Source organism: Cnephaeus nilssonii, assembly GCF_951640355.1.
Source record: "Cnephaeus nilssonii genome assembly, chromosome: 18".
Taxonomy (NCBI): domain Eukaryota; kingdom Metazoa; phylum Chordata; class Mammalia; order Chiroptera; family Vespertilionidae; genus Cnephaeus; species Cnephaeus nilssonii.
In genome coordinates this window covers 30,867,167-30,885,495 of record NC_137089.1, presented here as the reverse complement: position 1 = coordinate 30,885,495, position 18,329 = coordinate 30,867,167, and the positions used below count along the sequence as shown (strand labels likewise).

The following is an 18,329-nucleotide window of genomic DNA, read 5'->3' as shown; positions in this document are numbered from 1 at the left end:
ATTTCTTCATAATCTTCTCCTAAGCCATTTGTATTGGCCTTTACATAGTTCAAAGAAGTTAACCCCGCCATCCTTCCCAACCCTCCTAAAACAAGCAATCTTTAACATGGTATTGTGAAATCTTAGGTTTCCTCTGAAAACTAAAAAAACAGCTCCAGTTCTCGTGTTTTGAACTCTTCCATGACCAAATGCTACCCAGGAATTTCAAAGCTCGTTACTGGGTTATGAAGAAGAGATCTGTTGGTATCAAACCCCAAAAGAATCCAGTGAAGCCTTCCTGAAGACACACACCATAGGTTATTTCTTGTGACATGGTGGAAAGGTCCATGGGCTGCAGGGGAACACACACATCCGGGTTAAAATTGCAGCTTTGCTACTTATTGGCTGCATGACTCAGCCATGTCACTTCACCTCACCTGCAGAAAGGAGACCAGAGCAAGCATCCTGTGTTGGAGGAGTGAAGAGAATGCTGTGTCCACTGCCCAGGACGAGGTGGGTCCCAGCGCTGGCCCCCACGGGTAACTGATTACAATCCAGAGAACCCACGTTCTGAGTGTATTCACTTTCTACCCTCAATGCTGTACTACACAGAAGGAATATACTTTTCTTGGGTGAGTCATAGCTTTGTAGAGGTTCCGTCTTCATCCTGAAAATCTATCTTCTCCGCATCATACTGGGAGTCAGAAAAGTGATATAAATCAGAATGAATGAGAATTCCCCCTACAAAAGTTATTTACTTTAAATCAGTCATGATGCAAGTAGGTTTCTTATCATTTGTTTCTCCCTATTTTAGAACTATTGGGGGAGGGAGAGAGTCTACATTAGTTGGGGATCCTCTAGGCTCAGAATGGTTACTCTCACTCTATTGTGGGAAAATAAGAGTAAGGGTACAGTTGACTATATAATATTTTTACAAGCAGTGTTTGTCTGAACACCTAGAATACTATGGTTTCAGAGAGAAAAATCTGGCCGAGTCTTACACAAAGTAAAAAACACAAAGGACAAACTTTTAAGTTTATTCCTAAAAAGACTGTTAGATGGTGTCTTTGGGTGAGAGTATATGTTGGGAAGAGGGCAAGTGATTGGGTTACTAAATGAATCCCTCCAATTCTTGAGCTCACAGGAGCCATGTGCCTCCTCCAGCATTATCCACAGCACCATCTACTGCCACACGGTGCCTACAGCAGCTTTGTGTCTGCACCATGCCTTTGGGTAACTAACTAACTGTTTAGGGATAAAAAGGATGTCACTTCACAGTAAAATGGGGGTGGGGGGTGGGAGGGGGATTGTCTCAAAATGGAAGTACACTCCTGACAATCTTTTAAAATATCTAGGCAGCAAACTCATGGCAATTGAGTAGTTCTAATTTTTCTTATCTTAGCTTGTTAGTCTATAAATCCTGCTCTAAAGATTTTAAAGCATGAATAAGAATGACATGCTCTGGTTGATGTATATATCATTTATTACCCTTTAGCACAGTGGGAGTTACCTCACTGCTGTGCCAACACGGTTCTTTCAACTAAGAACTGCAAGTATTATTCAAAACTCAGAGAACCAGAGAGTCTGGTTCCTAAAGTCTAGGCTTCTCCTTAGCCAATCAGGCTCCTAAGGAATTGGTCTCCTTATATTGAAATGTGTCTGCAGACTGGGTTCAGGGCTGTGTTCTGGCCCTTACAGATCCCTAGGGAAGATTTATTAAAGCAGCTCTTACCATGCATAAGTATACACAGAACAGCTTGTCAGTCCTAAGAAAAACAATCCAACCTCAGTTCCGATCTAAAATTAAACCACAAGCTTAAAAGAGACTATGACTTAAAAGATCCGGGATTTAAAAAAAAGAAAAAGAAAAAGAAAAAACACCAAAACATCAATTTTCCAAACAGAAAAACACACATAGGGTTGATAATAAAAATTTAAAATAAAATTAGCTGACACTTACTTAGTACTGAATTCCGGCGACTGTTCTAAGCCCTTTACAGATGATCAGGTTGACAAAACATGGCCACTTCCCTGTTCAAATTGTGACTTTACTGCTGTTTGATCTATAGTAACACCACAGATTAAATCCCATGGGGTGAGCAATGGGAGGTTTCCTATGGACAAGGAATTTTGGCTTACCATTAACTCACCCTTATGTTAAATAACCTTGCTTAAGATCAGGGGTTGTGGGGGTCACACAATAAGTACAACAAGTGAATGCAGGTATTTTCCATGAAATGACTCTTACGTATAAATTTAGGGGGGAAGGGGAGCTAGTGCTAACTAAATATCTTCAAAGCCAAGAGGGGAAAATGAAAATGGAAGCCATACTACTTTATATTACAAAAATGCTTAGTCTACTATCCTATTCCCCTTCTCAAAAATAGATCCGTGTGTAGTGCTCACAACGCCAGCCGTGCAATGTTGTCACAGATGTGTGCCAGATTTTGCACAGGACAGGGCTGGGAGGAAAAACTCCCGCGTTTGCCTTATCTTAGGCAGGAAAGAAAGCCTGCTTATTTTTTGTTGGCTGCAAATCCGAGTAGCAACTTGAAAGGGTTAAAGAGCTGGGCACCAGGTGTTTTCTTGCCACTTTCCAGAATGCAGAGTAATTTAAGCACACTGCCAAGTTCTCTCCGCCTCCCGCTCCCCACGAGGGCGAACTGTCACAGCCGGTCGCACTGTGCAGCTCCTGTTCTGATGACAACCCGAGGGCACTAGGCTGGGCAGCAGGCAGCAGGGCTTCCCCCAGCCTGCGCGCGCTTTGTTGCCAAGTTAGGAGCTCCGCAGGGTGAAGGGGGCACGCGCGAGCCAAGAATAATTAAATTCTATTTCAAATCCGTATGCTTTCAAAGAAAGCAGAGACAATTGACACCAAGGCTGGAGATGGTGGGGGGTGAACCAAACACAAACTTTCAGAGCCTCTGAATCTGCATTCTTGCAAGAACTCCCAGCCAGCGATTAGGAGATACTGACACCCCCCCCCCAAAGTTACTTAGCGCCTGAGGTTAGAGACCTTCCCAGGAGACGTGGCCCAGCAGAGACCCATTCCTCGCCGACCCCACTCCTCCTGCAGCAACCTGGGGGCGCGCTTTCGGAGCCCACCGCTCCGCCCCGCAAGCCCGGCCCCGATCCTCGGCGCGGCCAGCGGTTCCCGGCGCGGTTCCCGGGGCCCCTGCCCGGCCTCCTCCCCACGGAGCCCGGGACGCGCAGCGCAGCGCGCAGGGAGAGCAGCGGCACCGCGCCTCTCTCCCGGCCCAGAAAGCCGGCCGGGGTCCGTCAGGGCCAGCACAGCCCCGAGGCCGGCTAGGACGGAGACCCAGGCCGGGTGGGTCGGCTGCAGGGGCGGACCCGGCTCCTCTCCAGCAGCTTGCGGCTTCGGCATTGTCCGCAATCGGGGCGCAGCGCGGCCCCCCGACCAGGCAGCCGGCCCAGCCTTACCTCGGCCGCGCTCCCCGGTCCCGGGCGGTGCAGCCCGAGCCGGGAGCCAGGTTCCCAGGGATGGCGGGGAGGGAGAGTCGGGGCCCGCGAGGGCTGGGATCCGGGCCGCCGGCGCTTCTGGAGGGCCGATCGCGGGCTGCAAGGGCCGCCCAGTCCTCGCAGCCGCCTCCGCGGGGCCACGGGCAGAGAGTGGACCGGGCCGGCCGAGCGGGCCCAGGACGCGCGGCCGTGGAGGGCCCCGGCTAGCGGCGGCCGCGATGGTTCGGTCTGCACCGAGTGGGAGGACTCCGGCCGGCTTCGCCAGGGAGCGAGGGAGGGAACTTAAACGAGTTGCTGTGGCCCAAAGCGCGTGTCCCCGTGCAGAGTGCACGCCCCCCAGGAGCGCCCCGCCCATCCTTCATCCCGCCCCCGCCCCCTCCCACTTCCCACTCCCCACGCCTCCTGGCTTCTGACCCTGCGCCTTCCCCCATTTACATCCCCTCCCCTCACTCCCATACCCAAATCCCTCCCTTCCACTTCCACTTCCAAACCCCTCCCCCGACTCCCACCCCGCCCCACTTCCAAAGCCCTTCTGTACCCCCAGCCCCACTCCCACCCTCTGAAGATTCCCCTGGATCTCAGCTGCCAGGAAGCCCCAGATCAAACCACCACGTAGCACTGAGACTGAGAGCATGTTTTGTGGCTGTGATAACCACACCAGGCAGCCATCCCATCCAGATCTTTGGTGCCTGACAACGTTTTCTGCTGACTAACTTTTCATATACTCAAATGGACCATCTCAGTATTTGTAGGCTTAATTTCTGAAGGCATTTTTAACACTCTAGTGAAGAATATGGGGACAAATCTCAAGCACCATGGATGCACTGCCCCTAGAGTATGGGCCAGCTGATGTTTCAAAATTAAATAAAAGTTTGGAGTGCATCAGTATTCATCTCCTAATGAATGGCTTGGAAATGCTTTTTCTTTAGATGTGCTTAATAACGAGGTTAGTTTTTAGAGGGTTTTGCTATTTTAGGAAGACGAAACACATTCTATTATAGTTTTTGCTATCTGAAAGATGAACTCCATATTTATCAGAATGACTGAATGAGAGGAACTCACAACATAATTACTCATCTAACATATTTAGCAAAGATCTCTTTTATACCTTTAGTACATTTGAAATGCAATTGCATTCATCCCATTCTCCCAGCAAGTTCATCTATATTCAAATTGTCTGACTGTTGTTTCATTCTGGTTCAGAAATTGTCAAAGAAATAAAATCAGCCTTTCATAATAAATTTGTGGCTACTTACAAGATACTCATTTTAAGAAAGTGACAAGATACAGGTTTTAAAGGGAACTTTCCTCTGGCATACTAATGCATTCCATGTGATCACAGATTATGCTGTGGTCTCCATTAACCCCAAAAGTCCTGTAACAGTAGAACTAAGTTATTTTCTATCATTCCCATAACTTCTTACTCCCATAGCACCTTCTCTTACTCCAAAGTAGGCTATTTATTTTCAAAATTCTTTGCCCCAATGTTTTCCTTTTGGGAACTGCTCTCTCCTATTGGGTGAGATAAACCTCCTGGGCCATTGCAGGAGCATATGGGTCAGGCCTGCCAATTACAGTGCCTCTCATGTCCTGGGCACAATGGGAGTGAGGGGAGACCTGACCTAGTCAGAGAAAATGTGCTTTTTCCGAACTGATAAGGCAGCTTCTGAGACCAAGCCATGTCAGCCTGCAGCAGCTGGAGGTAGCCTACTAGACGAGAAAGGCAACCAAGCAATAGAGACAGAAAGAGCCCTGACGCCATGAATGAGCCCCTCCAGGCAGCCATCTCTGAAACCAATCAAACCCTTGGACTTCTGAGGAATGTACCAATGAATTGTCTTTCTAGCTCATGCTATTTTGAGTTAGGTTTCTTTCCAAAATACTCCCTTGTAAACCAGAAAAGGTTCCCACATGAGCCATGCTCTGAAAATTAGAAATGACTTCTAGCTTTTTTATCATTAAATTACTTCTTCATGATAAAATATGTGCAAAGGAGGTCACTTAGTAGAAAGCCTTAAGTTTTAATAGGATTACAGTTCTTGTTTAGGGTTTTACTAATACGCAGTGTAGAGTTAACATTTTCACATTGCCTTTGCCAAAACCCCAAATTAATAAAAGATGTGGTTAGAGAACCAGAGAGAGAACAACAAAATGCCTAAACTAGAACATCCTAGTAATTTTTTTTACCTTATCAATTACTCCAGTCCCCAATATTTCCTGATACAGGACATTTCCTCTTCTCTGAACTAAAAATTGTATGTCCAGACTTACAGGAATTGTTGAAATTGGTTTGTTATGCTGGAATTTCATTTTGTTGAGTATTGTTCAGAAGTAGGCCATTGGCCTATGCTTGAAATTATTTTCACAGAGATTTTTGTCTCTAACGGTATCCTATATAATAAAAGGCTAATATGCAAACTGACCGAATGGCGGAACAACTGGTCACAATGACGCGCACTGACCACCAGGGGGCAGATGCTCAATGCAGGAGCTGCCCCCTGGTGGTCAGTGTACTCCCACAGGGGGAGCGCCGCTCAGCCAGAAGCCGGGCTCACGGCTGGTGAGCACAGCGGCGGTGGCAGAAGCCTCTCCCCTCTCCGCAACAGCACTAAGGATGTCCGACTGCCAGCTTAGGCCCGCTCCCTCTGGGGAGCGGGCCTAAGCTGGCCTAAACCATTGGTTGGACATCCCCCGAGGGCTCCTGGACTGTGAGAAGGTGCAGGTCGGGCTGAGGGACCTCCCCTCCCCGAGTGCACGAATTTTGTGCACCACGCCTCTAGTGTAACAATATTTGATTAGTTACCTAACAAGCATTCATACACTACTCAGTATGTTGCTTAACCACACTCACAGGTCACTGTGAACGGTGGGAGTGTTGGTGTCACAGGAGTGGGCCTGACAGATGGGCATGAAGGCATTGCTCTGAGCCTTGGATTGCAGGTATGGTTTCTTATCAGAAAGTAGGATACCAGTTCAGTTTTCACTAGTCTTATTTCAGGCTAGAAATCTGTGCATGGGTAGGGTCCCTAGGCCTGGCCGGAGGTCAGGGCCTTCCGGCTGCTGGCCGGGGCCTTCCTTCATTCCGCACCAGCCCCTGGTGGTCAGCGCACATCATAGCAAGCGATCAAACCCCTGGTCTCCTGGTCAAACACCCAAGGAGACACTTTGCATATTAGCCTTTTATATAGAGAGATAGGTATGCACCTAGTTGTGTCAACAACTAGTGAAATTTCATGTATAAAAAAGCCCATGAGCTCTGGCTGTCTGGCTCAGTTGGCTGGAGGATCAAAAAGGTTTTGGATTCCATTCCTGGTCAGGGCATATGCCTAAATTGAGTTTGATGCCCATTCCGGGTGTGTACAAGAGGCAACAGATTGATGTTTCTCATATCAATGTTTCTCTCTCTCCCTTCCTCTCTCTCTGAAAATCGGTAGAAACATATCCTCCATGAGGATTTTTTTTAAAAGGCCATGAGCTGACAGCTGATTGATGTTTTGCTCTCACACTGATGATTTTCTCCCATCCTCTAAAACATTCAATAAAAATATCTTTTAAAAAAAGACCATGAGCTGAATAATGATATATCATAAAAATTTTGAGCATCACCAAGAATAGTATAGTAATAGAGAACCATCTCCAGAAACATGACAGGGTAGCCTTGGAGGACAAGAAAAGAAAAATTAGTTCTGGAATCTAAGCCCAGCTCTGAGTGCCACTTGTTCCAATGACTGCCTATGATTCCTCAGGGAAAATGCTAGTCACATATCCAGAGTTCCCCAACATCCGTGTGCTGGATCCCTGTGATATCTGTGTCATTGCCTTACCCAAGCGTGGTACAGCAGCAGACTTTCGGTTGACCTGGGCTCAGACAACTCCACCTACCTGGAACTCACCCTGGGAACATGGCATTCACCAGTGGTTCTCAAGCCATGAAATGGAATTGCCTGGAGTGCTCCTAACACCAGGTCTCCAGGGTGAGGGGAGAAGGGACAGACTTGTATTTTTTTAAAGTTCCACCCAGATATTGTGATCATCAACCAGGGTTAAGGTGAATAAAGTTTGTGCTTTTAATTCCACAGGAAAAGGCTTGAGCAACCCTCTGAACAGACTCCATTGGACTTAGAAGGGCACGGGAAAGTAAAGTTAGTGATTGAATAAGTACCATGTGTCATTTCTCTGAACAGCCTTCTCTTCTTCCGAGGTTATAGAAAAAGCATTGCGGAATGCTCCTTAAGGGGAGGGGGAGGATTTGCCAGAAACAATTACACCGAGAAAGGACAGCTCACAGCAAGGCCAAGATAAGAGAATCACTAACTAGAAAAACATTGTAAGTTACTAGGGGAAGCCACCCAGAAGCTACTGCACCGGAGGCTACAGCCCCCCAAGGGTTATCTCTTCTTGCATATTTCATAATTTATTACATATTCATGGTGATGATCAGAGGAATCAAAACAATTGAATTATGTTCATGAATACTGACCTACATCATATAATATTAAGTAATAGCTATCACTTACTGGTCTGTGTTAGGCAATTTATACACCCAATTTTTAGTCATCGCAATGACCCTAAACATAAATATTATGACCCTCATTTTATGAACAAAAAGCTCAGGCCCAGGGAAGGTGAGTGACAATCTAAGGTCATAGACTTAGTAATTAGAGGATTAAAGGCTGATGCATGTGACCCCAAAGGCTATATATCTTTTATGCGAAACCAAACTTGCCTGTGAGTCATAGGAATCATCTATCCCCATGTTCGGCAAACCACGGCTCTCGAGCCACATGTGGCTCTTTTGCCCCTTGAGTGTGGCTCTTCCACAAAATACCACGGCCTGGGTGAGTCTATTTTGAAGAAGTGGCATTAGAAGAAGTTTAAGTTTAAAAAATTTGGCTCTCAAAAGAAATTTCAATCGGTGTACTGTTGATATGTGGCTCTGTTGACTAATGAGTTTGCCGATCACTGGTCTATCCAATAAGATAGTCCCTAGCCACATGCGGCTAATCCTTGTTAGATGGAGCAAATAGGAAACCACTTCCATCACAGCAGAAAGTCCTGTTAGATGACATGCATGCCTTACAATGTTGTCTGTATTGTCAAGGAAGGCAGTGTCCTCTGTGACTAAAGTTTTCAAATAAATTACTCCAACTCCTTTATGTTAACTGTTTTGATATAATTCTTTCTAAAACATGTAATACATTTATGTACCTGTGTCTTAGTTTGAGTGATGATAATAAAAATACCACAGGCCAGGTGGCTTACAAGCAACATATATTTGATGGCTTAGAAGTCCAAGATCAAAGTGCCGTCAGATTCCATGTCTGCTGAGAGCCTGCTTCTTGGTTGATCATAGACAGCCATCTTCTCACTGTGTGTTTACATGGCAGAAAGGGGAAGGGAGCAGGGAGCTCCCTTTTATGAGGGAACTAATCCTATTCATGAGGGCTCCACCCTCATGACCTAATCCCCTCCAAAGTCCTAACCTACTAATAACATCACTTTGAGGGTAGGATTTCAGTGCTTGAATTTGGGACACACAAACATTTAGTCAGCTGCAGCCTGCCTAAATCAGCAGAGTGTCCTGAGTGCCTCTTTAAGGCATGCAGGGCAAGGTGCCCACCTCAATGGACCCAAATTCGGAGCTTATGCTGCTCTCTCCTCCTCTGGCCTCTAAGTTTTCTACCTTCACTTACTGTTTCTCTCAGACTGTCTGCTCGCTATTAGCCACAGTACAGTGCTTGCTGACATTCTGCCCTCAGCCTGCTTCCATTTCTGCCCATGCACTCTCCCTGTGAGCTTTTTTCTAATTCCATGTCTCCAACTGCCACAGATTTGCAAGGGCCTCTAGAAGTTGGATCTCTAACTCCCACCTTTTATTGCAAAGAAGTTTTTTTTTGTTTTTCTTTCTAGCCCTCAACTAGACTAGTGCTATTTGAAGGGCTCTCTGTGGACCAGCAATGGTCTGTGAATTGTTTGTTACTGCTCTAGGACATGAGTCTAGAAAGTGAAAACCTATGTATAGAAATTTTTATAGCAATTTGACATTGCTGGGACATTATGTTGTACTATATAGTATGTATGTAATTAACAGACTGCAAGGGATTGGAAATTAAAAACAAAAAATATATTTTATCTACTTGAATCTACTTGGCTATCTCCTAGGCCCCTAGTTCTCATGAACACCACCCATGGTTAACTGATGGTATTGCTATCTCCCCTCACACATCTGTCAGGATCCAGGCAGGGAACAGGACAAGAATACAGGGAACTGTATAAATGTTCTAGAGAAGCTAAAAAGACAAACAAAGAAAGGTGAGTACACCCAGACTTTAGCAGGAGCAGGAAACGCTACCATAGAGCACAGATAAAGGAGTTGGAAACAGTGAGGGGAACTGATGAATTACAAGGAATAACAAGGACTGCTCCCCAAGACCTGAGACCATGGAGGGTACACAGGTGCTATTTGTTTAATTGAACTAAGCCGCGCTGAATTGATTTCCTATTCTGTTATTGACACTGAACACAATGTAAAATTTCCTGAGGCCCTAGATTGCCAAATATTGCCTATAACAAGTTAATTGTGCAGCGGGGGGAAGAACTGTCCAGGTCCTTGCCAGCTGTAGAACTGATCTCTGCTTCAGAACTGAGATGCTGTGTCTGCTGTTATAAAATAAACACAGAAGCTCTCCCTTTTATTTTGGCTCAGAACTTTCAGTTACTTCCAGATTTTCAACTGTTCCAAAAGGATTAAGTTGTCAGAATTTGCTTGCATAGTATGTGGAATATTAGGTGACTATATATGCCTTCGGAATTCACAGAGACAGTGAAATAATGTACGAAATATGTGGAGCCTTGTTAAACTATTTATGACAAGGTAAACCTAAGCTACTTACTAAGAGAAATATAATCCATCTACTTTGTGCAGAGCTCACTAATTCTCATTTTTTCCTGGACTCAACCATCAGAGGTTGCATGAATAACCGAAATCTCGAATTTCATTAAAACCTCTTCCTAATCAACTATTAAGCCAGATCATAATAGCTAGAAAAGTGAACTAATTTGAACTTTTGTCCTCCTTCCTATCATGACAGACTAGAGATACTAATGAACAAAATAGATAATAAGCAGGAGAGAACAAGGATAAGAGGAAGAGTCAGGGAATAGTGGGTCTCTGAGCCACAGAGGGTACTGGTCCATAGTAACCATTTTCCTATATTTAAAGCACATTTAAGGAGGGTTCACAAATTAATGAGCTTTTAGGGTTCAAGGTGGGTTGTTTTTTTTTTCTGAATCCTTTTTCAAGTGTATATTACAGTTTCTAAATGTCTGGTAAAGATATCTTCAGAATTGCATGTAGACATTCTATTTTGTCAGTCACTTGTTATTAATCTAAAAGATGAGCAATGGTTATTTTTAACATTTGTAGAAATCACCTGCAGATTATTGGAAATTTTAACAAAATGTCACAGTGATTTTGGTATAGACGTGAATTTTAGCTCCTTCACCCACTCATTCCTCCCTCATTCATTCTGTCACCAAATCTCTCATGTTCAGTGTTTTCACTCCTGCATCTAGTCATTCCCATCCTACCTGCACTTAGGACAAAAGCTTTCCCAGTTCGTTGTGTGATCACACAGCCAGTCAAATGTATTCTTTATTACCTCTCCTATGAGTAAAAAAAAAAATCAACTTTTGATCAGTAGTTTAATGACTCTCACTTGTTTTATTTACTCACTAGAGGCCCGGTGCACGAAATTCTTGCACGGGTAGGGTCTCTAGGCCTGGCTGGCGATCAGGGCCAATGGGTGCCTTCCGGCTGCTGGCCAGGGCCTTCCTTCATTCCATGCCACCCCCTGGTGGTCAGCGCATGTCATAGTGAGTGATCAAACTCCCAGTCTCCCAGTTGAACTCCTAAGGGGACACTTTGCATATTAGCCTTTGTATATATAGATAAATCACACATAGCCTTAATTTTCTACTAGTGAGTCTAACCACCAACAGCCAAGACTTTGCAGTAGATATCCTTTGAGAACATCCACATTTGCAGAATCCCAGCCAGTTTGTCATAGAAGACAAGTGAGTGAGAGAAACTGAGGGAGGGAGGTTGAAAAAACTGAATGGGGCGAGGGAGAGAGTGTCACTACGCCCCAGCTCATCATTCTACCCAACCCAAAAAGCTTCCTTCAAACTCTGCTGAGAAAATACAGGAAGACTAACTCACAGCTGAAATCTTTGGGGGAAAAAAGATCAGCATATGTTGCCATTTTGGCGTTTCTGATGGAACAGAAGTATGGCTGCATACATCATCAGCACGGGCTACAAAAATGTCAGTGTGTAATTATGGCGTTTTTGCAAATGCACATCTTCCTCTGACAGCCTCTACTTCCTAATTGTTAGTTGAGAGTTTTATCCAAAGTAGTAAGTAGAGCATTTAAACACTGGCACAGTTTTCTCATAATCATAAAGCATAATAATCTCTTGTGAATTTTGGGTTGGCTGGGTTCCCAAACACTTAGCAAACATCTTAATTATGCTGTTCTTAGAAGGTCTTCCCATGTTACATTTGATTGGATCTCATATTTCTCAGAACACAAACCTCACTGCACTAATAAATTGTCCTGCTCAATTAATGGTATTTGGGTGGTTCCTCCTTAATGTCCCTAGACAGTAAGCTATATGGGAACAAGGGAAGTAGCTAACCCTTTTGAAATTTCCCACATTACTTAGCGAACTCAGAGCAGCTGACAAAATTTCATCAGATGCTCACTGAGATAAATATGAGTTGTGCTAGTGGCTTAATTATGATGTCACTTTATATTCACTGACCTCGCATCCCTAGCAACTGGCATAATATCTCCACACTGCAGCATTTCCTGTGTGACCCAGTCCTGAGTGCCAGGAAGTGCTATCATCCTGAAAAAGCCCTGAATCTGAACACAGCTACCAACAGCCACCAAATCCCCTTCCCACCTGCAAATACACAGCAGAATCCAGGAGAGAATGAGAAGGGGGATTACAGGAGGACCTCACTTTTCCTTGGATTCAAAAAGATTTATAAACTCATATAACCTCCTATGAATAAGGTGTTATTTTTCTCTAAAGGCAATTATTGTATTTGAGAAAATAGAGTTGTGATGGTAATTCTTTTACCAAACAAGATGGGAATCACTCAGGCAGGGCTGTGGAGGAGGTGGGGGAACCACAGGAAAATGGGCCTTGCAGAATACTGGGAACCTAGAGGGGAAAGATGTTCTTTGGGCAAGTCTGACAGCTGACTCTACTTTTTCCCCCAGGAGCATATGGCATTGCCAGTATTTTCTCCCCCGGACTATTTTATTTTAATGTAATCTATAATAATAAAATTGTAATATTTTAATTAGACCAGACAGCCCAATCAACCTTCTGGACAAAGCCACGGTGGCGGGAGCCGAGGCCGAGGTGGTTAGGGGTGATCAGGCAGGCAGGCGAGCAGTTAGGGGCAATCAGGCAGGCAGGCAGAGGGGTTAGGGGTGATCAGGCAAGCAGGCAGAGGGGTTAGGGGTGATCAGGCAGGCAGGCAGAGGGGTTAGGAGCCAACGGTCCCAGATTGTGAGAGGGATGTACGACTGCCAATTTAGGCCCAATCACAGGGATCGGGCCTAAACTGGCAGTCAGACATCCCCCAAAGGGTCTTGGATTGAGAGACGTTGCAGGCCGGGCTGAGGGACCCCTCCCCCCTGTGCAGAATTTCACGCATCAGGCCTCTAGTTGATATATAACATTGTATAAATCTAAGGGGTACAACACAATTTGATATATGTATAGACTGTAAATGATTACTACATTTAATTAACATCCATCACCTCCATACTTATAGTTGTTTTTTTTTGTTGTGATGAGAACTCTTAAGATCCTCTCCTAACACCTTTTAAATATACAACATTGTTAACTACAGTTTCCATGATGTGCATTATAATGTACCCTATAACTTATTTATCTTCTAACTAGAATTCTGACCTTTTACCCTATTCACCTAACCCCCACAATCATCAGTCTGTTCTCTGTTACTATGAGTTTTTGTTTTTGTTTTAGATTCCACATGTAAGTGAGATCATACAGTATTTGTTTTTCTCTGTCTGACATACTTAAAATGTCTTTTCAGATCCCTTGCCCATGTTTTAATTGGATTATTTGTAGGGGTTTTGTGGTTGTTGTTGAATTGTGTGAATTTCTTATACATTCTGGATATTAACCTCTTATTTGTCATGTGGTTTGAAAATATTTTCTCCTATGCATAGGTTGCCTTTTCATTTTGTTGATCATTTCTTTTGCTCTAAAGAAGATTTTAGTTTTATGTGATTTCACTTGTTTATTTTTATCTTATTGCTTGTGTTTTAGGTGACACATCCAAAAAAATAATTGCCAAGACCAATGTCAAGGAACTTTTTCTTATGTTTTCTTCTAGGAGTTTATAGTTTTAGGCCTTGCATTTAAGTTTTTAGTTCATTTTGAGTGAGTGGGGATTGTGTGTGTGTGTGTGTGTGTGTGTGTGTGTGTGTGTGTGTGTGTGAATATGTAATATTCCAAGCACCATTTATTGAAGAGACAGTGTTTTCTACAGTATCTTAAAATTCATTTGGAACCACAAAATACTCTGAATAACCAAAGCAATCCTAAGAAAGAAAAACAAAGCTAGAGACACCATGCTTTCTTATTTTAAATTATATATAAAGCTATAGTAATCCAAACACTATGGTACTGGCATAAAAACAGACATATAGATAAGGGAGCAGAATTGAGAGTACAGAAATAAACTCATGCTGATATAATCCACTAATATTCAACAAGGGATCCAAGAATAGTCACGTGATAAAAAAATTGTTTCTTCAGTATTTTCTTAAATCATAATTTTATTTCTTTCAGAATGAAGATGTGAGCCCCAAATATAATAGAGCATAGGTAGAAGAAGTACTGTCTTTTAAAATCCTGAGAGATGTTTTCCTGTATGGCCTAGGCTATCTGTAGCTTCATCTAGGTGGTTATACATACAGTATATATTTTATCTTCTTAGTTAATTAAATTGGGCTAATTAAAGTGCATATGCACCCATACACACATTTTTCCCCACCAGTCTATAGCCCAACTGACATGTTGCATTTCCATGTGAGTTTATAAATATAGAAAAGTCATCTTATAGACATACAACCTACTCCTTAACATGCATTTAACTGAGTAATATGTTGATAAAACAGATATTATGTTTGTTTTCCTGTGCCTCAATTTCTAAAAAAATATTTGTTAGAAAGAATATATATATTTTTTCTATATATGCAGTTGTTCATATGAAAAATAATATAATGATTAATAAATAATAATTCAAGAATAAACTGTGTTTCACATGTTCACAACTATAAACCTACTTTTGCTCCACCCTGTATGTATATTTGTGATATGTTAGGTAACAAATTTTGATTTTCATTGTTTCATATGGTTAATAATGTCTAAAAGATACTATAATGTGACTGAGAAATAATGCAGAATATATAGTTAATATGCTATTATGAAAGCTCTTATATTATTAATTTGGCATAAAGTAATCAACTTTAGCTTTCCTAAACGATGGATTTTTTTTGGAAACAGAGATGTCACCACAAAATCTTTCCATATTTTGAAACATAATACTTATTTGAAAGCAATACACATTTTTAATGCTTGCAGACAGTGTAGACTGTGAAAAGTACTTAATTTTAGATGCCAGTTATATCACATTTTGTTTTTATCTTTTAATTATATTTCATTCACATGTATCTTCAATAGACAGTTTACTTTTTACTGTTTTATCGTAGTTTTCTTGTTTACTAAATGAAGTGATTGGTAAGGACCATGTACATTTGGACATCATGAGTCATAACAGATTGACTCGAAAAACATAAGAGTTTCAAGGCTACTTAAGAAAGGAGTGGAACTGAAGCTTAAAATTTTATCATATTCTTCTCTGCACTCTGGTTTCTGCTTGGCTGCCATACAAAACCACACAGCCTCCATTGCCAGGCTCCACAGCCCATGCTGCAGATGGTGCCCCCTGTGGAAGTGCACACACCAACCCTGATGCTAAACCATTTTTTCTTAAAGTTTTCTGTCTTTTTACCCCCCACACTCTGATTTCCTGTCTCATACAATAGACCTAATGTTATAACTGTAAGTGTACTGTGAAACATTTTGCTAAATGTTTTCTGACTTATAGAGGCCCAGTGCACGAAATTCGTGCATGGGGGGGGGTCCCCTCTGCCCAGCCTGTACCTTCTCCAATCCGGGACCCCTCGGGGGATGTCTGACTGCCGGTTTAGGCCCACACAATTCTGGACCGCTGGCTCCTAATTGCTCACCTGCCTGCCTGCCTGGTCACCCCTAACTGGCCCCCCTGCCAGCCCGATCACCCCTCACTGCCCCTGCGTGCCAGCCTCATTGCCCCTAACTGCCCCCCCCCCTGCTGGCCTGGTTGCCCCTAACTGCCCCCTGCTGCCAGCCAGGTCACCCATACTGCCCCCTGCTGGCCTGGTCACCCCCAACTGTCCCCCTCTGCCAGCCTGGTTGCCCCACGCAGCCTGCTGTTCAGTTGTTTGGTTGTCCCTCACTAACCCCCCTGCCGTCCTGGTCGTAGACAGCCATCTTGTGAGGGCATGATGGTCAATTTGCATATTACCTCTTTATTACATAGGATTAGTAAATAACTCTATTATTTATAAGCTTCTAAGTGTAGACTAGCATCTATCTGCCTATCTTTATATATACACATGTATTAATAATTTCATTGAGAAAGCCTTAGTTATCCTTAAGATAGAATGTTTTAAGCAAGGACAAATCTATTTAAATGCTGAAGCTTATTATATTTTAAAAGGACATTTTGATAAACCATTTATGAATAATAGATTGGTACATGTAGGTTGCAATCTTCTGCCCTTATTGTCACAACAAAATAAAGCAATTACATAATTTATGGCAATGTACCCTGCTCAAAACTTGTCCTGTCATAATGAGAGATTTTTCTAGTGATCTACTCACTAAATTGTAGAACATTCATTCTGCATAGGATGTAGAAGGGCTGGGCGAAGTCATAAATAAATGACAAAATGTGATTTCTATCCATGAGTGATTTTCTATTTATTTTAGAAACAGAATACACCCATGAAAAAAACTGAACAGATGAACAAGGTCAAATAAATATAATGCAAAATCAATTTCAAATAAGTAGCAAACAGATGCCATATAGAGACATCAGATGGAAAATGATTATGAAAGTTTCCTTAAGGAAATTAAGTTTTAATAGGACCTTATGTAATGGGAAGATTAAACAGGAGAGGGTAGGGTTTTTCTGATTGAGAAATTACAATTGTAAATAAAATAAGGCCAACTTCAGAAAAATATAACTACTTGTAAGAGTAAATGGCAGACAAATATTTTAGAGAGGAAGACAAGTTCAGAAATGACAAAAGTAAGAAACATCAATGAATGGCCAATAGTAAACCAGCCTGATGGATGATTGCATCTAAACAGTGTTTCAAAAATTCTAGATGGTACTAAGAGAGTCACTGGTCATTTATTTCTAACTTTAATATAGAATACTATTGTTGAATAGTGTTGATGGGCATAGTTAAATAATAAAATAAGACTTTAATATACAAATAAGGATGGGGATAATTGAGGTATACAGTAATATAAAGCATAGTTATATGACTTAATGTTCAACATATTTTTAGATAAAACAGATGTTTGAAATTGTACATAAATGTGATTATATTTTTGAAATCATCTTAATTTCTGAATATTACAGATATAGCAAAATAATGTGTCCCTATGAATTCTCAAGATTCCAAAGAAAAATAAAACAGCAGATACTTACAACCCTCAAAACTAAATACAAAAAGAAGTATTTCTTTTTCTTATTAGTGAAATTGATGAGACCACCATCAAAAGCAACATAAACAAAATCAAATACACTGAGTGGCCAGATTATTATGATCTCTGAGCGCATAATAATCTGGCCACTCAGTGTATATCCTATATAATAAAAGGCTAATATGCAAATTGTCCCCTGACCAGTTTGACCAGCAGGCAGGCCGGCCAACCACCCATGTCCCCTCCCCCTAGCCATTCTGGCCAGACCCCACCCATGCACAAATTCATGCACCGGGCCTCTATTTTATATATATATATACTGAGTGGCCAGATTATTATGCGTTCAGAGATCGTAATAATCTGGCCACTCAGTGTAGTTTAATGATTTCTGGGAAATACTTGTTAAAAAGGAACTTCATTTTGAAAAAATGTAATGTGTGGGGCATAAACTCTGATGCAGTGCACATATTAATTTAACCCACCCTCAATAGGAGTAGAAGAATTGTGTCATGTAGGAAAGTTGTAAATTTTTTTGTCATAAGCAAATCTGATACACTAATAACTCAGAATTCCTCCTCTTTGTCTTTCCTGATTGGCAGGTCTGACTTATTCCATATAATCCCATGAATAAATGACTTCAATAAACTTAAAGGCATTTTCCACATTTGTTGGGTTGGAACGTTTTTAGTAGAATGTAGAAATATAAGTTCTTTAAGAGAGCTTTTATAAATAACCTCTTTAAGCAGATAGACATTAATTATTCAGGAAATATTTCAGCATATTGTGTATTTATGATAAAATATTTGCAAAAAAAATCAACCATGTAAGTTACACGATACCATAACTACACCCTGTATGATGAAGGACTTACTGTATTTTTCCACACATTGAGGCCAACCACATAATGTACAAGTAGTGGAATCACTCCAGCCACAAATATGCCTGCAAGTTTCCAGCTTCTGTTCCTTTGAATTTAGTTGGATCTCTTTATTCTG

The 18,329-nt window shown here is 42.2% G+C and overlaps 1 protein-coding gene across 4 annotated transcripts in view; it reads right to left on the bottom strand.

Moving 5' to 3' along the window:
- Positions 1 to 3,764, bottom strand: part of FAM110B (family with sequence similarity 110 member B) — a 181,560-nt gene extending 177,796 nt beyond the window's left edge. For all 4 annotated transcript variants that reach the window (XR_013814925.1, XM_079796097.1, XM_079796096.1 and 1 more), the window contains exon 1: positions 3,421 to 3,764. The gene's annotated coding sequence lies outside the window, so the exon portion shown is untranslated. The remainder of the gene's footprint in view (positions 1 to 3,420) is intronic.
- Positions 3,765 to 18,329: the final 14,565 nt, after the last annotated feature.